We start from the raw sequence: 16,492 nt of genomic DNA on the forward strand, positions 1-16,492 counted from the left end.
CTTCTTCAGGTTTACGAAAGACAACTTTAGGTGGCAGGACATGATGGGAATAGAAGGGAATAGGCTTTCGGCAGACAGGAAGATGCCCAAGGCTTCATTACCTCCAAGGATGGGCACAGAGACAGCTCACTGGGGCTGACAGTGACACAGATGGCGGTAGCTATGATGGCAGCCTCATTCAGTAAAAGGCAAGAAGGCAAGGAGCTGCTCAAGAGGACTGTTCAAGCAATAATCAAAGGCAGTTTTCTCTTTAATCTACTCAGAGGCAGAGGTTAGGAGGCAAGAAACTGCTCAGAGAGGCATTCTAGCCATGTCACAAAGAAGGCCTCCACCAGGGTCATTAAGAGTGAGTTCCTGCACCCACCCCAAAATTTGTTCCCTGAAGTAGAGCCTATATCAGATTTCATGTCGTCTTAGGAAGGGAGGGGGAGAAAATTTAAAACTCAAAAGCTTGTGGAAGTTAATGTTGAAAACTAAAAAGAAAAGAAAATTCTTAAAAAAAATTATTCCCTGAGTAGTAGGAGTTTGGGGAGAGGAGATTGAATAATTTGTTTATGAAGAGTTAATAATAACAATGATAACAGCAGCTAACATTTACATAGCATTTACTATGTGCCAGGCATTATTCTAAATGCTTTACAATTATTATCTCATTTGATCATCATAACAACACTGGGAGGTAGGTGCTATTATTATCCCATATTACAGATGAAGAAACTGAGGCAAATCAAGGTTAAGTGATTGTCCAGGGTCATACAGCTATTAAGTGTCTGATAATGGATTTGAACTTGGGTCTTCCTGACTCTAGGCTCAACACTATCCAACGTACCACATAACTGTCCTTTTAATTACATAGATTTTTCCAGTTAGTTTTTGTTAATATTGTTCAATTTAATTTCTGGTGATTTACCATGAAGAGGGCTCAAGCTAAGACTATATTTCGTTTTCCTCTACAATGAATCTAATCATAGCTCCCATTTTTCCTTTCTCAATTATACATGTGGAGAAAGAACATCGTTAAATGAAGCTGGACCACATGATCTCTACTTTTTTCTTTTTGTAATTTTTTTGTTTTACACTTATATACAAAATACATCACATGTAAAGTGGGGATAACAGGATCTCTCCCAGCTTCTTCACATCACTGTTTGCAATCTCTAAAGCACTACAAGGAGGGCTACTCCTACTATTGTTATTGTTGTAATTGCTACCCGAGGAGGTAAAGACTGAGAGCCCAGCTTGCCCTCAACAAAATGTGAAGTAGGAGAGGTTGTGGCATCTTTAAGCTCCCATTTTTCCTTCCTCCTCCTTCAGGCTGCCAAGGCTCTCCTGTTGTCTGAGTCTCTTCAGTCAAGGAACTATTCTATTGAAGAAATTTACAGTGTGTATTTTTTTTAGGAAGTACTGTGTTTCACTTCTAACATAAGTCTCCTAACATAAAGAGCAGGATTCTAGGCATCAATGGAGGAAATCTACCACACAGTCTATTCGACTGAGTGTTAAGGCTGCCCTGTCGGCTCTTCTAGTCAAGGGTAGAAATAAAAACAACTCAGGCACCCACAGCCCATTAATCAAGGCCAGGCCACAGTGGTAGTCCCAATGTACAAGAGCACATTCCTTAGTTGGAGCAGTGCCAGACCTTTAAACTCATCAGTGGGATAAGTACTTAGTAACATGCTACTCCAGATGATAAGATGTCACTGGAACACCTAGCTGAAGGACTTTTCTCTTTATCTGCCCCCTGGTGTGGGGTGGGGTGTGAGGATTATGGGTGAGGGCATGAGAGCTATATGTACTTTGTTTTGATAGGGCACCCCCACCTGAGCCACCTAAACCCTCATATACTTTTCCCTTTCACACTCTGTAGGCAGTACAAACACATCCCACTAATCCAGGCGTCTGGCTACAGTCTCCTGTTTAGGTTACAGGGAGGTGTGGTACTGTTTGCCCAGAGATAACGGACTATCTCAAACCTTGGCAACAAGGCCTCCTTCCCCAAACAGAATTTCTGTTTACCCCGCCTCAATGTGAGGGGTTTTGAAGGGTTGCTAAAGACTCCTTGGGAACAGCTCTGGGCTACCAGCAATCACTGTAGGCAGGAAGGATTCCATTGCCTTTTTAATATGTATAAAGCCACTCTTCTGAGTTCATTCAGACAGATTGAACGAGGCCCTGTAAACACTCTGGGAATCCTGTTCCATGAGGAAGACTCCTGATGTTAATCCAGAGAATTACTTCTGACTCTGGAAAACACCCTGTGTGACTGCAGATAAGCTTACAGAGAAAGGATATCTTTATTTTTTGTGATCATCTCTTCTTTTAAAAATTATTATTTATTTTTAGCATTCATTTAAAAATTTTTTGAGTTCAGAATTCTCTCTCCCTCTTACCTCTCACCTGCCCAATGAGAGGGTAAGAAATGTGATCTCAATTATACATGTGGAGAAAGGACATCTTTAAATGAGGAAGCTGGACCACATGATCTCTACTTTTTTCTTTTTGTAATTTTTTTATTTTACACTTATATACAAAATGAGGAAAAAAACAACATGGACACAGCAGACCATAAGACAGCACTCAATATAAAACAATAAATTTCCATTTCAAGAAAACCTATATAATAAATACTACACATTGTTTTCAAAGCTGCCTAGCTTTTCTTTGCTTTTTTGTTTTCTTTTGTTCTTTGTTGTGTACTTTTTACTTTATTTTTTTTCTCTCCCCTTCCCCCAGAAAAAGGCTATAATTACACATGGATATACATATACATAAATATCTATAATTAGATATATACACATATACACTCATACAATATATGTAAGACTGTACTATGTTTATTTCCTCCTATCATCTGTTTCTCTGGGGGTAAATAGCATCTTCCTTCATATGTCCAAGTCTTTCCATGTTTTTCTAAATCAACCAGCTCATCATATCCTACACCACAACAATATTCCTTTCTGGATTCAAACAACAGATCATATGATCTCAAAGGTCAATCTGAATCTAACATTCCATGATTCTAGTCATATTATCATATAGGTCTCTTTTAATCTGGAATGATGCTTAGAGACAGGCAGCAGGATCCAACACAATCCCTGACACATAGCAGGTGTTAATAAATTCATGCTAAATGAATGGAAGAACAAATTCTTATCACGATGGCTATCACTGATTTATTTGTTGCTCCAGGCCCTCCACAACCTGGCCAACTTTACATATCTAGACTGCTAATTTCATAAGGGCAGGGAGTTTCTTCAGCTGTAAAAGGAGGATAATAGCATCTGCCTCCTGGGACTTCTATGAGGATCAAATGAGGTAATATTTGTAAAGCACTTAGCAGGTCTGGCACACAGTAGGTGCCAAATGTGAATGCTATTATTATTATACTCTTTGTAGTTCTTTCTCCAACCTGTCTAATACTTAGTACGGTAGTAAAAGTCAATCTAACCAAATCAACTCCTCTTCCTTAAAGCAGGTACTTTATCTACTCCATGCAGCTTGGTCTCCTGGCTGTCCCCTACATAACTCATGCTCATTCTCACATTTATGTTATGGCTGTGCCCTCTACCTGGAATACTGTTCAGATGTCCATTTCCCTCAATCAATCCAAAACTTTCAAAACTAAGTTGAATTTTTAGTTGAAATGGTTACTTGAATAGTCATAGAGTGGCCCAGCCCTATCCAAAGATCTGCAAAGTTCTAAAAAGAGCACCAGAACACGGAATGACTGAGAAATCAAAAAAGAAACTACATTATAGCTAGGTGGCGCAGTGGATACAGCATTGGCTCTGGAGTCAGGAGGACCTGAGTTCAAATGTGGCCTGACACTTGACACTAGCTGTGTGACCCTAGGGAAGTGACTTAACCCTATTGCCTAGGAAATCAGGAACTGAGACTGGAGAAATGAATAATAGAAAAAAAAAAATTCCAAGCACTCCAGAGAAATATTATGGATTCAGGGATACCCAAGACTCAAACCCAAAAAAAGCCTGGATTCCATATTTCAAGAAATCATAATAAGGATTCCCTAGATTTCTGAAATGAGAGGGCAAAGCAAAAACAGAAAGAATCCACAGGCCAACTCTTGGAAGAAACCCCCCGAAATAAAAAGTTCTAGGATTATCATCGTTAAAATTCAGTTTCCAAGTCAAAGAAAAAATACTGCAAGGAGACAGAACAAACATTTCAAATACCACAGTCAGGATCACACAAGACTTGGCAGTAGCTGCAATAGGAGAGAACATATTCAAATGGATTATATACCAAAAGGCAAAGGATAAGGGATAAAGGATATATTTCTCCTTGCAACATTGAGTATAATCCTACAGTTAAAAAAAAATAGAATAGAGGACATGCAAATATTCTTGATGAAAAGAACTTTGAAATGCACACTCAGCAATCAAGAGAAATCTGAAAAGCAAAATACATTTGAGCAATCAGAAAGGGCTAAATAATGATGAATGTTTACAATGCAAGAGCAGCAGAAGAGACATATGACCAATCAGAACTCAAATGTCTCCCAAGGTCATGAAGGAAGCCAAAGAATACTAAGAGAGGCCCTAAGAATATTTTGTTCTGTTTTGATAGTCTTAAGAGAGAAAAGAAAATGTGAAGAAAGGATAATACTAGAGAAGAAAGGAGGAAGAAAGATTGGCAGAACTTGAAAATGGGTTATGCTAAAAATGAGTATACAAATATTGAGGAAGGAGTGCGGTAACCAGGCTTCATATGAACCTCACTCTAATCTGAACCAGACAAAGGAGGGTTGTGAGTACATGTGAGCACAGACAGACAGACAGACAGACAGACAGACACACACACACACACACACACACACAGTGCGCGTGCGCGCACTCCCTTCCTCCCTGCATACCCACCCTCGTTGTGAACACAAGCAACTCAATACAGGCTATAAATGCGTAGTCATGCAAAACACTTCCATAATAGTCATGTTGTGAAAGACTAACCATAATTCCCTCAATCCTATCTTGCACTCCAGTTTATTCTATTCTCTCCTTTGACCCTGTCCCTCCTCAAAAGTGTTCGCTTCTGATTATCCCTTCCCCCAATCTGCCCTCCCCTTCTCTTATCTCCCTCTCCCCTATTGTTCTTCTAAGGTAAGACAGATTTCCATAACCAATTGAGGTGTATGTTATTCCATCCTTAAGCCAAATCTGATGAGAATAAGATTCATTCATTCCCTCTCACCTCCCACCTCTTCCACTCCAGGGTAGCTTTTTCTTCCCTCTTTTTTGTGTGATAAATTACCCCATACTACCTCTCTCTTTCTCCTCCCTATACAATCCTCTCTTACCCCTTAATTTTATTTTTTAAGGTATCATCCCTTCATATTCAACTCACCCTGTGCCCTTTGTGTATATCTGTATCTTTATCTGTATCTATATCTATATCTATCTATCTATCTATTCCCTCCAACTACTCTAATACTGAGAAAGGTCTCATAAATTACAAATATTATCTTTCCAAGTAGGAATATAAACAGTTCAACTTTAGTAAGTACTTTATGATTTCTCCTCTACTATAAAAGCCTTTTCTTGTCTGTTTTATGTAACATAATTTACCCCTTTCTACCTTTCCCTTTCTCTTCTCACAGTATATTCCTCTTAGCCCTGAATTTTATTCTCCAGATATCACCCCTACATCTTCAACTCACCCTGTGCCCTTTATCTATCGATCTATATATACATACATATAATTTTTCCCCTCCAACTACCCTAATACTCCTAAGTGACAAATATCATCTTTTCATGCAGGAATGTAAACAGTTCAACCTTAATAAGTCCCTTATGATTTCTCTTTCCTGTTTACCTCTTGATGCTTCTCTTGGGTCTTGTATTTGAAAGTCACATTTTCTATTCAGCTCTGGTCTTTTCATCAAGAATGCTTGAAAGTCCTCTCTTTCACTGATTATCCATTTTTTCCCCTGCAGGATTATACTCAGTTTTGCTGGATAGGTGATTTTTGGTTGTAACCCTATCTCCTTTGCCCTCTGGAATATTGTATTCCAAGCCCTGTGGTCCCTTAATGTGGAAGCAGCTAAATCTTGTGTTATCCTGATTTTGTTTCCACAGTACTTGAATTGTTTCTTTCTGGCTGCTTGCAATATTTTCTCCTTGATGTGGGAACTCTGGAATTTGGCTACAATACTCCTAGGAGTTTTCCTTTGGGGATCTCTTTCAGAAGGTGTTCAGTGGATTCTTTCAATTTCCATTTTACTTTGGTTCTAGAATATCAGGGTAGTTTTCCTTGATAATTTCTTGAAAGATGATGTTCAGGCTTTTTTTTTTTCATCATGGCTTTCAGGTAGTCCAATAATTTTTTAAATTATCTCTCCTGGATCTATTTTGCAGGTCAGTTGTTTTTCCAAAGAGATTTTCTACATTGTCTTCTATTTTTTCATTCTTTTGATTTTGTTTTATAATTTCTTGATTTCTCATAGAGTCAGCTTCCACTTGCTCCATTCTAATTTTTAAGGAATTATTTTCCTCAGTGAGCTTTTGGACCTCCTTTTCCATTTGGCCAATTCTGCTTTTTAAGGAATTCTCCTCATTGGCTTTTTGGACCTCTTTTGCCATTTGGGTTAGTCTATTATTTTTTGTTTTGTTATTTTTTTTGTGAGGCAATCAGGGTTAAGTGATTTACCCAGGGTCACACAGCTAGTATGTGTCAAGTGTCTGAGGCCAGATTTGAACTCATGTCCTCCTGACTCCAAGGCTAAAGCTCTATCCACTGTGCCACCGAGCTGCCCCGGGTTAGTCTATTTTTTAAGGTATTATTTTCTTCTGTATTTTTTTGGTTTCCTTTAGCAAGCTGCTGACTTCGTTTTTCATGATTTTCTTGCATCACCCTCATTTCTCTTCCCAGTTTTTCCTCTACTTCTCTTACTTGCTTCTCAAAATCCTTTTTAAGCTCCTCCATGGCCTGGGACTAATGCATATTTTTCTTTGATGTAGGAGCTTTGACTTTGGTGTCTTCTTCTGGTGGTATGTTTTGATCTTCTTTCTCACCAAAGTAAAATTCTATGGTCTGACTTTTTTGTGCTGGTTGCTCATGATCTCAGCCATTTACTTGACTATTAAACTCTTTGTTTAGGTAGGGGTCTGCTTCCAGCGTGGAGGATGTACTTTCCCAAGCTTCAGGGGTTTTGTGTAGCTGTTTTCAGAGATAGTTCTAGGGACCTATAAATTTTCAGTTCTTCCCAGGTGGTATGATCAAAGGAGAGATGTTTACTCCTTTCCTGGCCTATGCTCTGGTCTGAGTGACCACAAGCACTCTTTTCTGCCATGGGACTGTGAGAAGGATTTCTTCTCCACTGCCACCACAAGCTCCACCATGCCAACCCTCCTCCCTCAGCCCTGGGCCAAGACCCAGAACTGTGGCCCAGATCCAAGTACAAATAAAGCAAGAGAATCCTGCCTTAGCACCAGCAAAGAACTCCCTGCAATCCCTCTCTGAAAAGAGAGCTCCAGAAGCAGCCACCACCCTGGAGCTGCGCCAGGACTGGGGCTAGACAGAGCTCTTCTCTCACCAAGGTCCAAAAGACCTTTCCTCCTACTGACAGTCTAAGTTGTCTTTAGTGTTTATGGGCTGAGAAGTCTGGAAACCACCACAGTATCCCTTGATTCAATCCGTGAGGCCTTCTCCAGGTTCCCTGAGGGCCTGTTTTTGCCTATGTGGCCCATGCTGAACTGCACTCCTCTCACAGCTCAGCGCAACAGACCTTTCCAATCAACCATCGAGGCTGTCTTGGGTTGGAATTAGTTTCACTGTCTTTTTGTGGGTTCTGCTGCTCTAGAATTTGTTTAGAGCCATTTTTTACAGATATTTGAAGGGGTTTGAGGGAGAGCTGAATCAAGTCACTGCTTTTACTCTACCATCTTTCTATACCATACTTTGAAACCAAACTGGATTCCTCTCCTTGGTGAAACTTTCTCTGACAACTGTCCCTCAAGTGACAGTGATCTGTCTCCTCAAAATAGCACTGTAACACAGAGAACTCTGTGCTGATGGAGCTTAGTGCTTACAACACTTTCTCTTGTGCCAAGGTTACTGATGTATATCCTTATTTTGCTGTATCTCTAGCACTGTGGCTTGCACACAAGTCCTTGATGTATTAACATTTGTTGAATCAATTGCAAAATCCTAGAATTGAAGGAAATATCAAAAGTCTAGGCCAATTTACCCAACACAAGAATATGCTCTACAACATCCCTGATAGCCTTTGGTTGAATCGATCAAATGGTGAGGAATCCACTATCCCTTAAGACAGCCCATGTCATTAGTGAATACCTCCAATAACTAGAATGTTTTTCTTTATATTGAAGAAGTTTATGGCTTCTTCAATATAATGATCTTTTAGGTATTTGAAGACCATGATCAAGTGCCACCTTCCCACTCCCACCAAAGTTTTCCTTCTCCAGGCTAAATATCTCCAGTTTGTTGTCTTTTTTTTGTTAAAGCATCTCTCTCTTTTTTTAAAAAATGAAGGCAATCAGGGTTAAGTGACTTGCCTAAGGTCACACAGCTAGTGTCTGAGGCCAGATTTGAACTCAGATCCTCCTGACTTCAGTGCCTGTGCTCTATCCACTGCAGCACCTAGCTGCCCACTAGCATCTCTCATGACAACAATGCATACTCAAAACCTATCACTCAATTGCATTTGATACCGTATTATCATTACTTAATCGTTGAGTTATCTTGTTTGCCATTCTGTCTTTCTTTACACATGTATGTGTGTATATGTACGTATTTATCTCCCACTTACTATGTGCTCTTTGAGAGTAAAAACTCTTGACTTCTACTTCTATCTCCCATTTACATGGCATGGAAATCATGATATAGTAGATTCTCAATATAAGCCTTAATTAATATACAATAACAATACACAATAACACAATTATACTGATTAATTCAATCTATGTGATTTTACTAGTCTGTTTGTTTTCCAGAAATAGGTTCAATTTACTGCCTATTCGTTTGTCTCAAAACCCAATGCCCCTCACTGCTGTCCTCCTGAGTCAGCATCCGTCTCCCCAGGTATCAACAATGTGAGCTGTCTGTCATTTTTTCCCTAAAAGATAAAGGAAAACAAAAGTCCTCTAGCGTTCCATGACCTCCATCTTTCTCCACATTGAATCTCTCCCCCAGGTGGCTAATTAGTGAATTTAAGAGTGAAGAAATCAGAGGACTGGAAAAACAGAACCCTAGGCTAGGCACAATGGTGACATTCAAAAAGAGAAAGAAATTGATAGTAATATGGAGTTTGTCATCAGTGTAGAAATATAATGATTCCTTCTCAGCTACCTCAGAGGCAGTCTCCTGAGAGTCTGAAACTGACAAACCATTCTAAGCCACAAGCCATGTTGTAGGAGTTAGGCTGCACGTTGATCTGTTTGTTCCATCTCCTTGGTAATCACAGTGTCAGGACAGAGGTGAGAGTGAGGAAGGGTAGAAGAAACTCTCTTATTTCCCTGCTTCTAGCTATGAGCATCACCCTGGCACCCTGACCACTGGTGATGGAGAAACTGCCAATCAATCTGCACTAACAAGGAGAGTCATTAATGCTGACAGCAGTGTGTGTTTTTATTTGTTTTTGTTGTTTTGATTCAATATAAGATGTAACAAAAAAATTAAAAATGGAGCAGGAAGTAAAGTGAGTTGGTCCAACAGGTGCCTTTACAAATGTTAATTTTGAAGCTTCTGTAACAATAGATTGGAGAGAAGAGAGACCCAGAGAGAGAAGGCCTGTTAAGAGACTATTGGAGCAGCAGCTAGGTGGCACAGTGGATAGAGCACTGTCCCTGGAGTCAGGAGGACCTGAGTTCAAATCCCACCTAAGACACATAACATTTACTAGCTGTGTGACCCTGGGCAAGTCACTTAACCCCATTGCCTACCCCCACCCCGCCTCCAAAAAAAAGGGACTATTGGAAGAGTCTAAGCCAGAGGTACAGAAGAACTAAGCCAGGGTGTTGGCTGCATGAGTAAAGACAAAAGGTGGCCAAGAGATGGTATAGCGGTAAAATTGATAAAAAGTAGCCAAGAGCAGAAAAGTAGAGCTACAAGTAACCTCTGGGGCTACCTAGGCTAAGATCATTTTATAGACAAGGAAACTCAGGTGGATGAATTTGAACCCAGGTCCACTAATACCAGAGCCAATGAATGTTGTTGTTCAGTCATTTTCAGTCATGTCTTACTCTCCATGACCCGATTTGGGGTTTTCTTAGCAAAGATACTAGAATGGTTTGCCATTAACTTCTACAGCTCATTTTACAGATAAGGAAACTGAGGCAAACAGAGTTAAGTGACTTGGCCAGGATGACACAGCTAGTGATTGAGGCCAAATCTGAACTCAGAAAAATGAATCTTCCTAATTCCAGGGTCCACATTCTATCCACGGTGCCACATAGCTATCAATGAGTGTTCCATGAATATAAAGGACAAAGAAAGAGAAATCAAAGAAGATTATAAACAAGGTTATGTATGAATCTGTGTAACTGGGAGGGTGGTAAACGCAATTATCAAAAATGTGGATGTTCAGAGAATGGCAGGTATAGGGAGGATGATCAGTTAATTCTGTCTTGGTATGGTGAGTTTAAGGTGCTAGCATGACACTCAGATGAAGATGTCCTGCAGGCAGCTGGAATTGTAGGACTGGAGCTCAGGGAAGAAATTGGAGCTAGATATACAGATCTAAGAGTCATCAGATGAGTTCACCATAGGAGAGTATATAGGGAGACAAGAGACCAAGACTGAGCTTTAGGAGAACCAACACAGACAGGATGAAGATGATGAGCCATCAAAGGATCAGTCCAACAGGCAAGAAAGAAGGGAAACAAGAGGAAGAAATGTCTGACACCAAACAGATGAAGAATGAACGAGAGAAGAAATGGAGTCAGTGAATGTAGATATATTTAAAGACATAAGACAACAGTTTAGGGGGAAACGAAGATGTATACTTTAAGGATGCGGGAGACTCAGCCATGTCTGAAGCCATCCAGGAAAGAAACAGTTGATAGACAAGAGGTTAAAGATTTGAGATGGAAGATGATTGAAGATGTAATCTGCTGGAGATCAAGCAAACATGGAGAGGGGTTTCTCAGAGACTGGAGAAAAAGGAAAGATGAGCAAAGATATAGAGAGGTTTGAAGGTATGTAGAAAAAATAGATGGCCTCTTAAAAAAAGAAGTGAGGTCATCTACTGAGAAGGGGAGACTGGAGGAAAGAAGACTTAATAGCCATTGTGGGGAGTATGACAGTCTGCCAGGGAAGAATAAAAGGACTACTGTGTAATAATCTCAGATGAGATTAAGTGACATGAACTTATGGTGGACTTGGCATGTTCAGTAACATAGGAGTAGGATCAAAGATGGTAGAATGGGGAAAGGAGGAGCAGTAACCCAAGGCTGAGGGTTGGAAAATGAATCAGACTCAAGTCAGAGAAGGGATTCAAGAGTGAAGAGCGTGTAGTTTAACATAACTAGAGGAACAAAATTGAAGAAAGGGAAGCAAGACCAGACTGGGGAAAGAGAAGAAGATGGGGTGAGCAGAGGTCACAGGAAGGATTAAGAATGTTTAAGAGAAATGAGATAGAGGAAGAATAGAGAAACAGAAGGACAAGAGATTTTTGGAGGGAAATTTCAAAAGTTTCTATCATGGATGGGGTACAACTGTAGGTAATGGTGAAGTCTAAGGATTGACCTATGGGTGACGAAGGCAAAGTCTTATAGCTCATGAGAATCGCAAAGGTTGAAGAATTTGGAGGCCAAGGTGTTTGAGAGTACTTTCTCCCATTCGCACATTCTTCTTGGAACCAACATTTTGAGGAAAGATTGAGACCAGCCACCCTTCATTCTGCAGACTTTTGCCACCTCCCTACTCCCTTGCCAACTTCCCTGCTACTTTTCAGTTCTGTTTTATGTATCATCTTCCCTCATTAGGATGTAAGCTCCTTAAGGGCAAGAGCTATCTTTCTTTTTGCTTCCATTTATAAGCACAGTGGGCAGCTAGGTGGCATAGTGAATAGAGCACTGGGCTTGGAATCAGAAAGACCTGAATTCAAATCTGGACTCAGACGCTTGATCAGCTGTGTGACCCTGGGCTAGTCACTTAACCCTGTTTGCCTCAGTTTCCTCACCTGTAAAACAAGTTGGAGAAGGAAATGGCAAACCAATCAAGTACCTTTGCCAAGAAAACCCCAAATGGGGTCAACAAGAGTTGGACACAACTGGACAACAACGATAAGTACAGTATGTGGCACATAGTAAGTGCTTAAGAAATGCATGACTTATTCCCCAATTGATAAATGGTCAAAGGATATGAACAGGCAGTTCTCAGATGAAGAAATTAAAGCCATCTATAGTCATATGAAAAAATGCTCTGAATCACTATTGATTAGAGAAATGCAAGTCAAAACAACTCTGAGGTACCACATCACACCTATCAGATTGGCCAACATGACAAAACAAGAAAATGATAAATGTTGGAGAAGATGTGGGAAAATTGGAATACTAATGCATTGTTGGTGGAGTTGTGAAATGATCCAACCATTTTGGAGAGCAATTTGGAACTATGCCCAAAGGGCTATAAAAATGGGCATACCCTTTGACCCAGCAATAGCACTTCTAGGGCTATATCCTAAAGAGATCACACAAATGGGAAAAGGACCCACAAGTACAAAAATATTCATAGCAGCTCTTTTTGTGGTGGCAAAGAATTGGAAATTGAAAAGATGCCCATCAACTGGAGAATGACTGAATAAGTTGTGGTATATGAATGTAATGGAATACTATTGTGCTATAAGAAATGATGAGCAGGCAGACTTCAGAAAAATCTACAAAGACTTGTATGGTCTGATGCTGAGTGAAGTGAGCAGAACCAAGAGAATGTTGTACACAATGACTGCCATGATGTGTGATGACTAATATTGATAAACTTAACCCTTCCCAGCAATACAAGGATCTAAGACATCTCCAAAGGCCTTATGATAGAAAATGCTATCCACATCCAAAGAAAGAACTATGGAATTTGAATGCAGATCAAAGCATACTATTTGCTATTTTTTTTTCTCTTCTGTTGAATGTTGTTTCCTCTTTCTGGTGGTTCCTCCTATTGGTTCTAATTCTTATTTACAACATCACTAATGTGAAAATAGGTTTAACAGAAGTGTATATGTATAGCCTATATCAGATTGTGTGCTGTCTTGGGGAGGGTCGTTGGAAGGAAGGGGGAGCAAAATTTTAAACTCAAAAGCATATGGAAGTGATTGTTGATAAACCAAAATAAATTAATTAAAAGAAAAGAAATTCACGAATTGACTATGTCAATATCAAGTTATGGATAGGCAAGAAATAGTTAATAATAGAACAAAGTTTCTAGAGGACCCAATGGAACAGAAAGGGAGGGAGGACAGTGACTGAAGAGGAGAGCTAAGCTGGATAGGAATGAGAGTGTGGTAAGAGGAAGCAGACAACACACATCTTGCCTCAGCAGACACAGACCTTGAATCAGAGATTAGAGGAATAAAAGTTAGGGGAATCTGCCTGTCATCTGATGTGGAAAGAACCAGCTACCAAGATGTCCCATCATACTCCTGTGATAAAGGACCACAGCAGGAGTGTGGATTGTCATTCCTGATACTAGGGCACTAGACACAGAAACGGAGGGGAGCTCCGACTGGATGTCTTGGTCAGTAAATCCCTGTAATTAGTTATTCAGGGGTTGGACTGAACTCATATTCAGAATCAATGAAATGATCTCATTCCAAGATGTCAGGAGTTAAGAAATACCCAGGATATATATACCCTACATGCAGAACTTGCACTGAGGTTCCAGTTTCTGGAGGTTCCAAGTACCTGGTGGCAAAGGTCCTCCAAATACTTCTGTCTCCCAGTGAAAATAATATGCCTTATCACATTATGAATTTATGACTATAAAGCAATCATAATGTCATACACAGACTACACTCAACAATTTAGTGTTTGGTTATTCTTTTGTGGATTGTTTGGTTCCAGGTTATAGGATTTAAAGCTGTATGGAAATCTTAAAGATCTTCCAGTCCAGGGGTGGGGAACCTGTGGCTTTGAGGCCACATGTTGCCTTTGAGGTCCTTGGGTGTGGCCTTTTGACTGAGTTCAAGTTTTATAGGACAAATCCTTTTATTAAGGAGATTTGATCTATGAAGTTATTTGGGAGATGTGATCATTGTATATGTATCCTGAGGGCTTAGTACAAGTGGCTGGCACATAGTAAGCACTTAACAAATACTTGTTGATTTATTATGAACTTTATGAAGCATACTCTGATTCCTTAAAACAGATTATTAAAAGATCAGCAAAGGAATCAGTGGAGGATATGAGAGAAAACCATTTAAAATGACAGAATCTTGTTACAAGATATTTTTTGGGATACTTAACTTCATAATGAAAAAAGTAATAATACATGTAAGAAAAAATCTGACAGTAATGCAAAACTTTAATAATGCAAAAATGTCTGAGAGAAAACTATTTTCATTTTGTCTTAATAACTTCTTTGTTTTAATCTTGGTTAGTAGGGTAGAGGTGATGAAGAAAATGAAGACGTCATTCTTGGTGCAACATGTGGGTATGAGACAATCTTGTTCTCCCATTATCTGTTCTTCAGTGGCACCTGCCAGAGGGAAAATCCAGGTCTACAGGTACTGTGGAGCTGACCCAGAGGGGATGTTGTTACATGTTACAAAGAGAAGTTTAAATTCCTCTAGAAAGGTTCTTGCCAATGGATAAACTATGGCCCTTGGAGAGCAGAATGGAATAGGCTCTGCAGAACAGTGCCTCTGTTGCTACCCCCATCTCTAATCCTTTATGCTGATCATGCAAAATGATGGGAGCTGGCAGTGACCACAGCAACAGGTAATGATTTGAGCTACCAGTTTAGGAAAGAGGGCACTTGCCAAGAACCAAGCCAGAAATATCTTCTGGCACTGGAAAAGCTCTAGACTGGAAATTCTGAGCTCTGCACAAATTACCATGTCTCTTTTCTTCCTAAGGGCAGCTAGGTGGTACAACGGACAAAGCACCAGACCTGGAGGCAGGGAGACTCATCTTCCTCTGTTTAAATCTGACCTCAGATACTTAATCAGCTGTGTGACCCTGGGCAAGTCACTTAACCCTACTTACCTCAGTTTCCTCATCTGTAAAATGAGCTGGAGAAGGAAATGGCAAACAACTCTTTGCCAAGAAAACCCTAAATGGGGTCACAAAGATATGACTGAAAATGACTAAATAACGACAAATCTCTTCATAAACTCCTAGGAGTAGTTCGCTTCAAAGGTAGTGACAGCAAGCAAGCAGAAGAGAGAGAAAGTATAGGGGCAGGTGGATGGGTCATTTGTTCTACTTAGGTTGTAGGTTGCCAGGAATATGGTCAGGTTATATAAGATGAGTTCAATAATACAAAATGATGGGATTGGTAAGGAAGGAAGCTGTTACAATTTCCTCACAGTTGTCTCTTCAAAAAGCAGCACTTTATTGAGGAGTAATTGGACAAACAGAACTGAGTGGCAAGAGGCAAGCCAACTGCGCTATAAACAGCTAATCCAGGAAATAAGGTTTCATAACAACAGAGTCATACACAAAGATTTCTTCCAGTCTACTGTCTTCCAACAAGGCCAATCTGACCATTTTCTTCACTGCTTCCTCTCATCCACTGAGCTTTTTGCTTTGCCAACCAAAGTCAATTATTCACAGGTTTCTAGGTTTATCATGTAAATACTTCATTCTCTGCCCAATCCCTGTGCTCCAGGGCTGCTGAACAAAAGGTAATATATTCTCCCCAACCAAACAGAAAAGGAGGGAAAGACTGAAGGTCTGAATAATACAGAAAAGCATTTACCAGGCATTTGGTTCAATGGTACTCACATTTTAATAGCATTCTACATTTTAACACATCTTGTCATTCCCATGCATGAAAATCTTTAAACTGTTATCCTACAGTATTCAGTCAAATCTGTATTTTAGGACCCCATTCTACCAAATCAACCTTATCTTTCATTACTCCAGTCAGGTTAGTTGTCTTAGTATACCATGAACATGTTCCCTCCTACTTTCACTCCTTTGTGAAAATGATTCTCCTTCCATAGAATGCCCTCCTGTCTTCTCTGATTATCCAAGCCTTATCATCAGCCTTATTATCAGCTCAGATTCTCCCATCATGAAGTCAGTGAATTAGGTTCTGGGTCTTTACATTTGTACCTCCAGTGCCTAGCACAGTGGCTGGCATCTAGCAGGCACTAAATAAATGTTTGTTGATTTACTGATTGGTAAATGTATGTATACTTGTTATCACCTACCTACATATGTAGGCATGTGTATGTGTCTATAAGTATGTGTATGTGTGTATGTGCATATATATATATACAGGTGTGTGTATATATACACGTGCACACGCACACACACACACACACACACACACACACACACACACACACACACAC

General features: G+C 39.9%; 1 protein-coding gene across 1 annotated transcript in view; it reads right to left on the reverse strand.

Annotated features, from left to right (window-relative positions):
* Positions 1-16,492, reverse strand: part of PEMT (phosphatidylethanolamine N-methyltransferase) — a 158,397-nt gene that overhangs the window by 37,300 nt on the left and 104,605 nt on the right. The gene's annotated exons all lie outside the window — the stretch shown is intronic.

Source organism: Vombatus ursinus, unplaced genomic scaffold (assembly GCF_900497805.2).
Source record: "Vombatus ursinus unplaced genomic scaffold, bare-nosed wombat genome assembly UNPS02014807.1, whole genome shotgun sequence".
Classification (NCBI taxonomy): Eukaryota; Metazoa; Chordata; class Mammalia; order Diprotodontia; family Vombatidae; genus Vombatus; species Vombatus ursinus.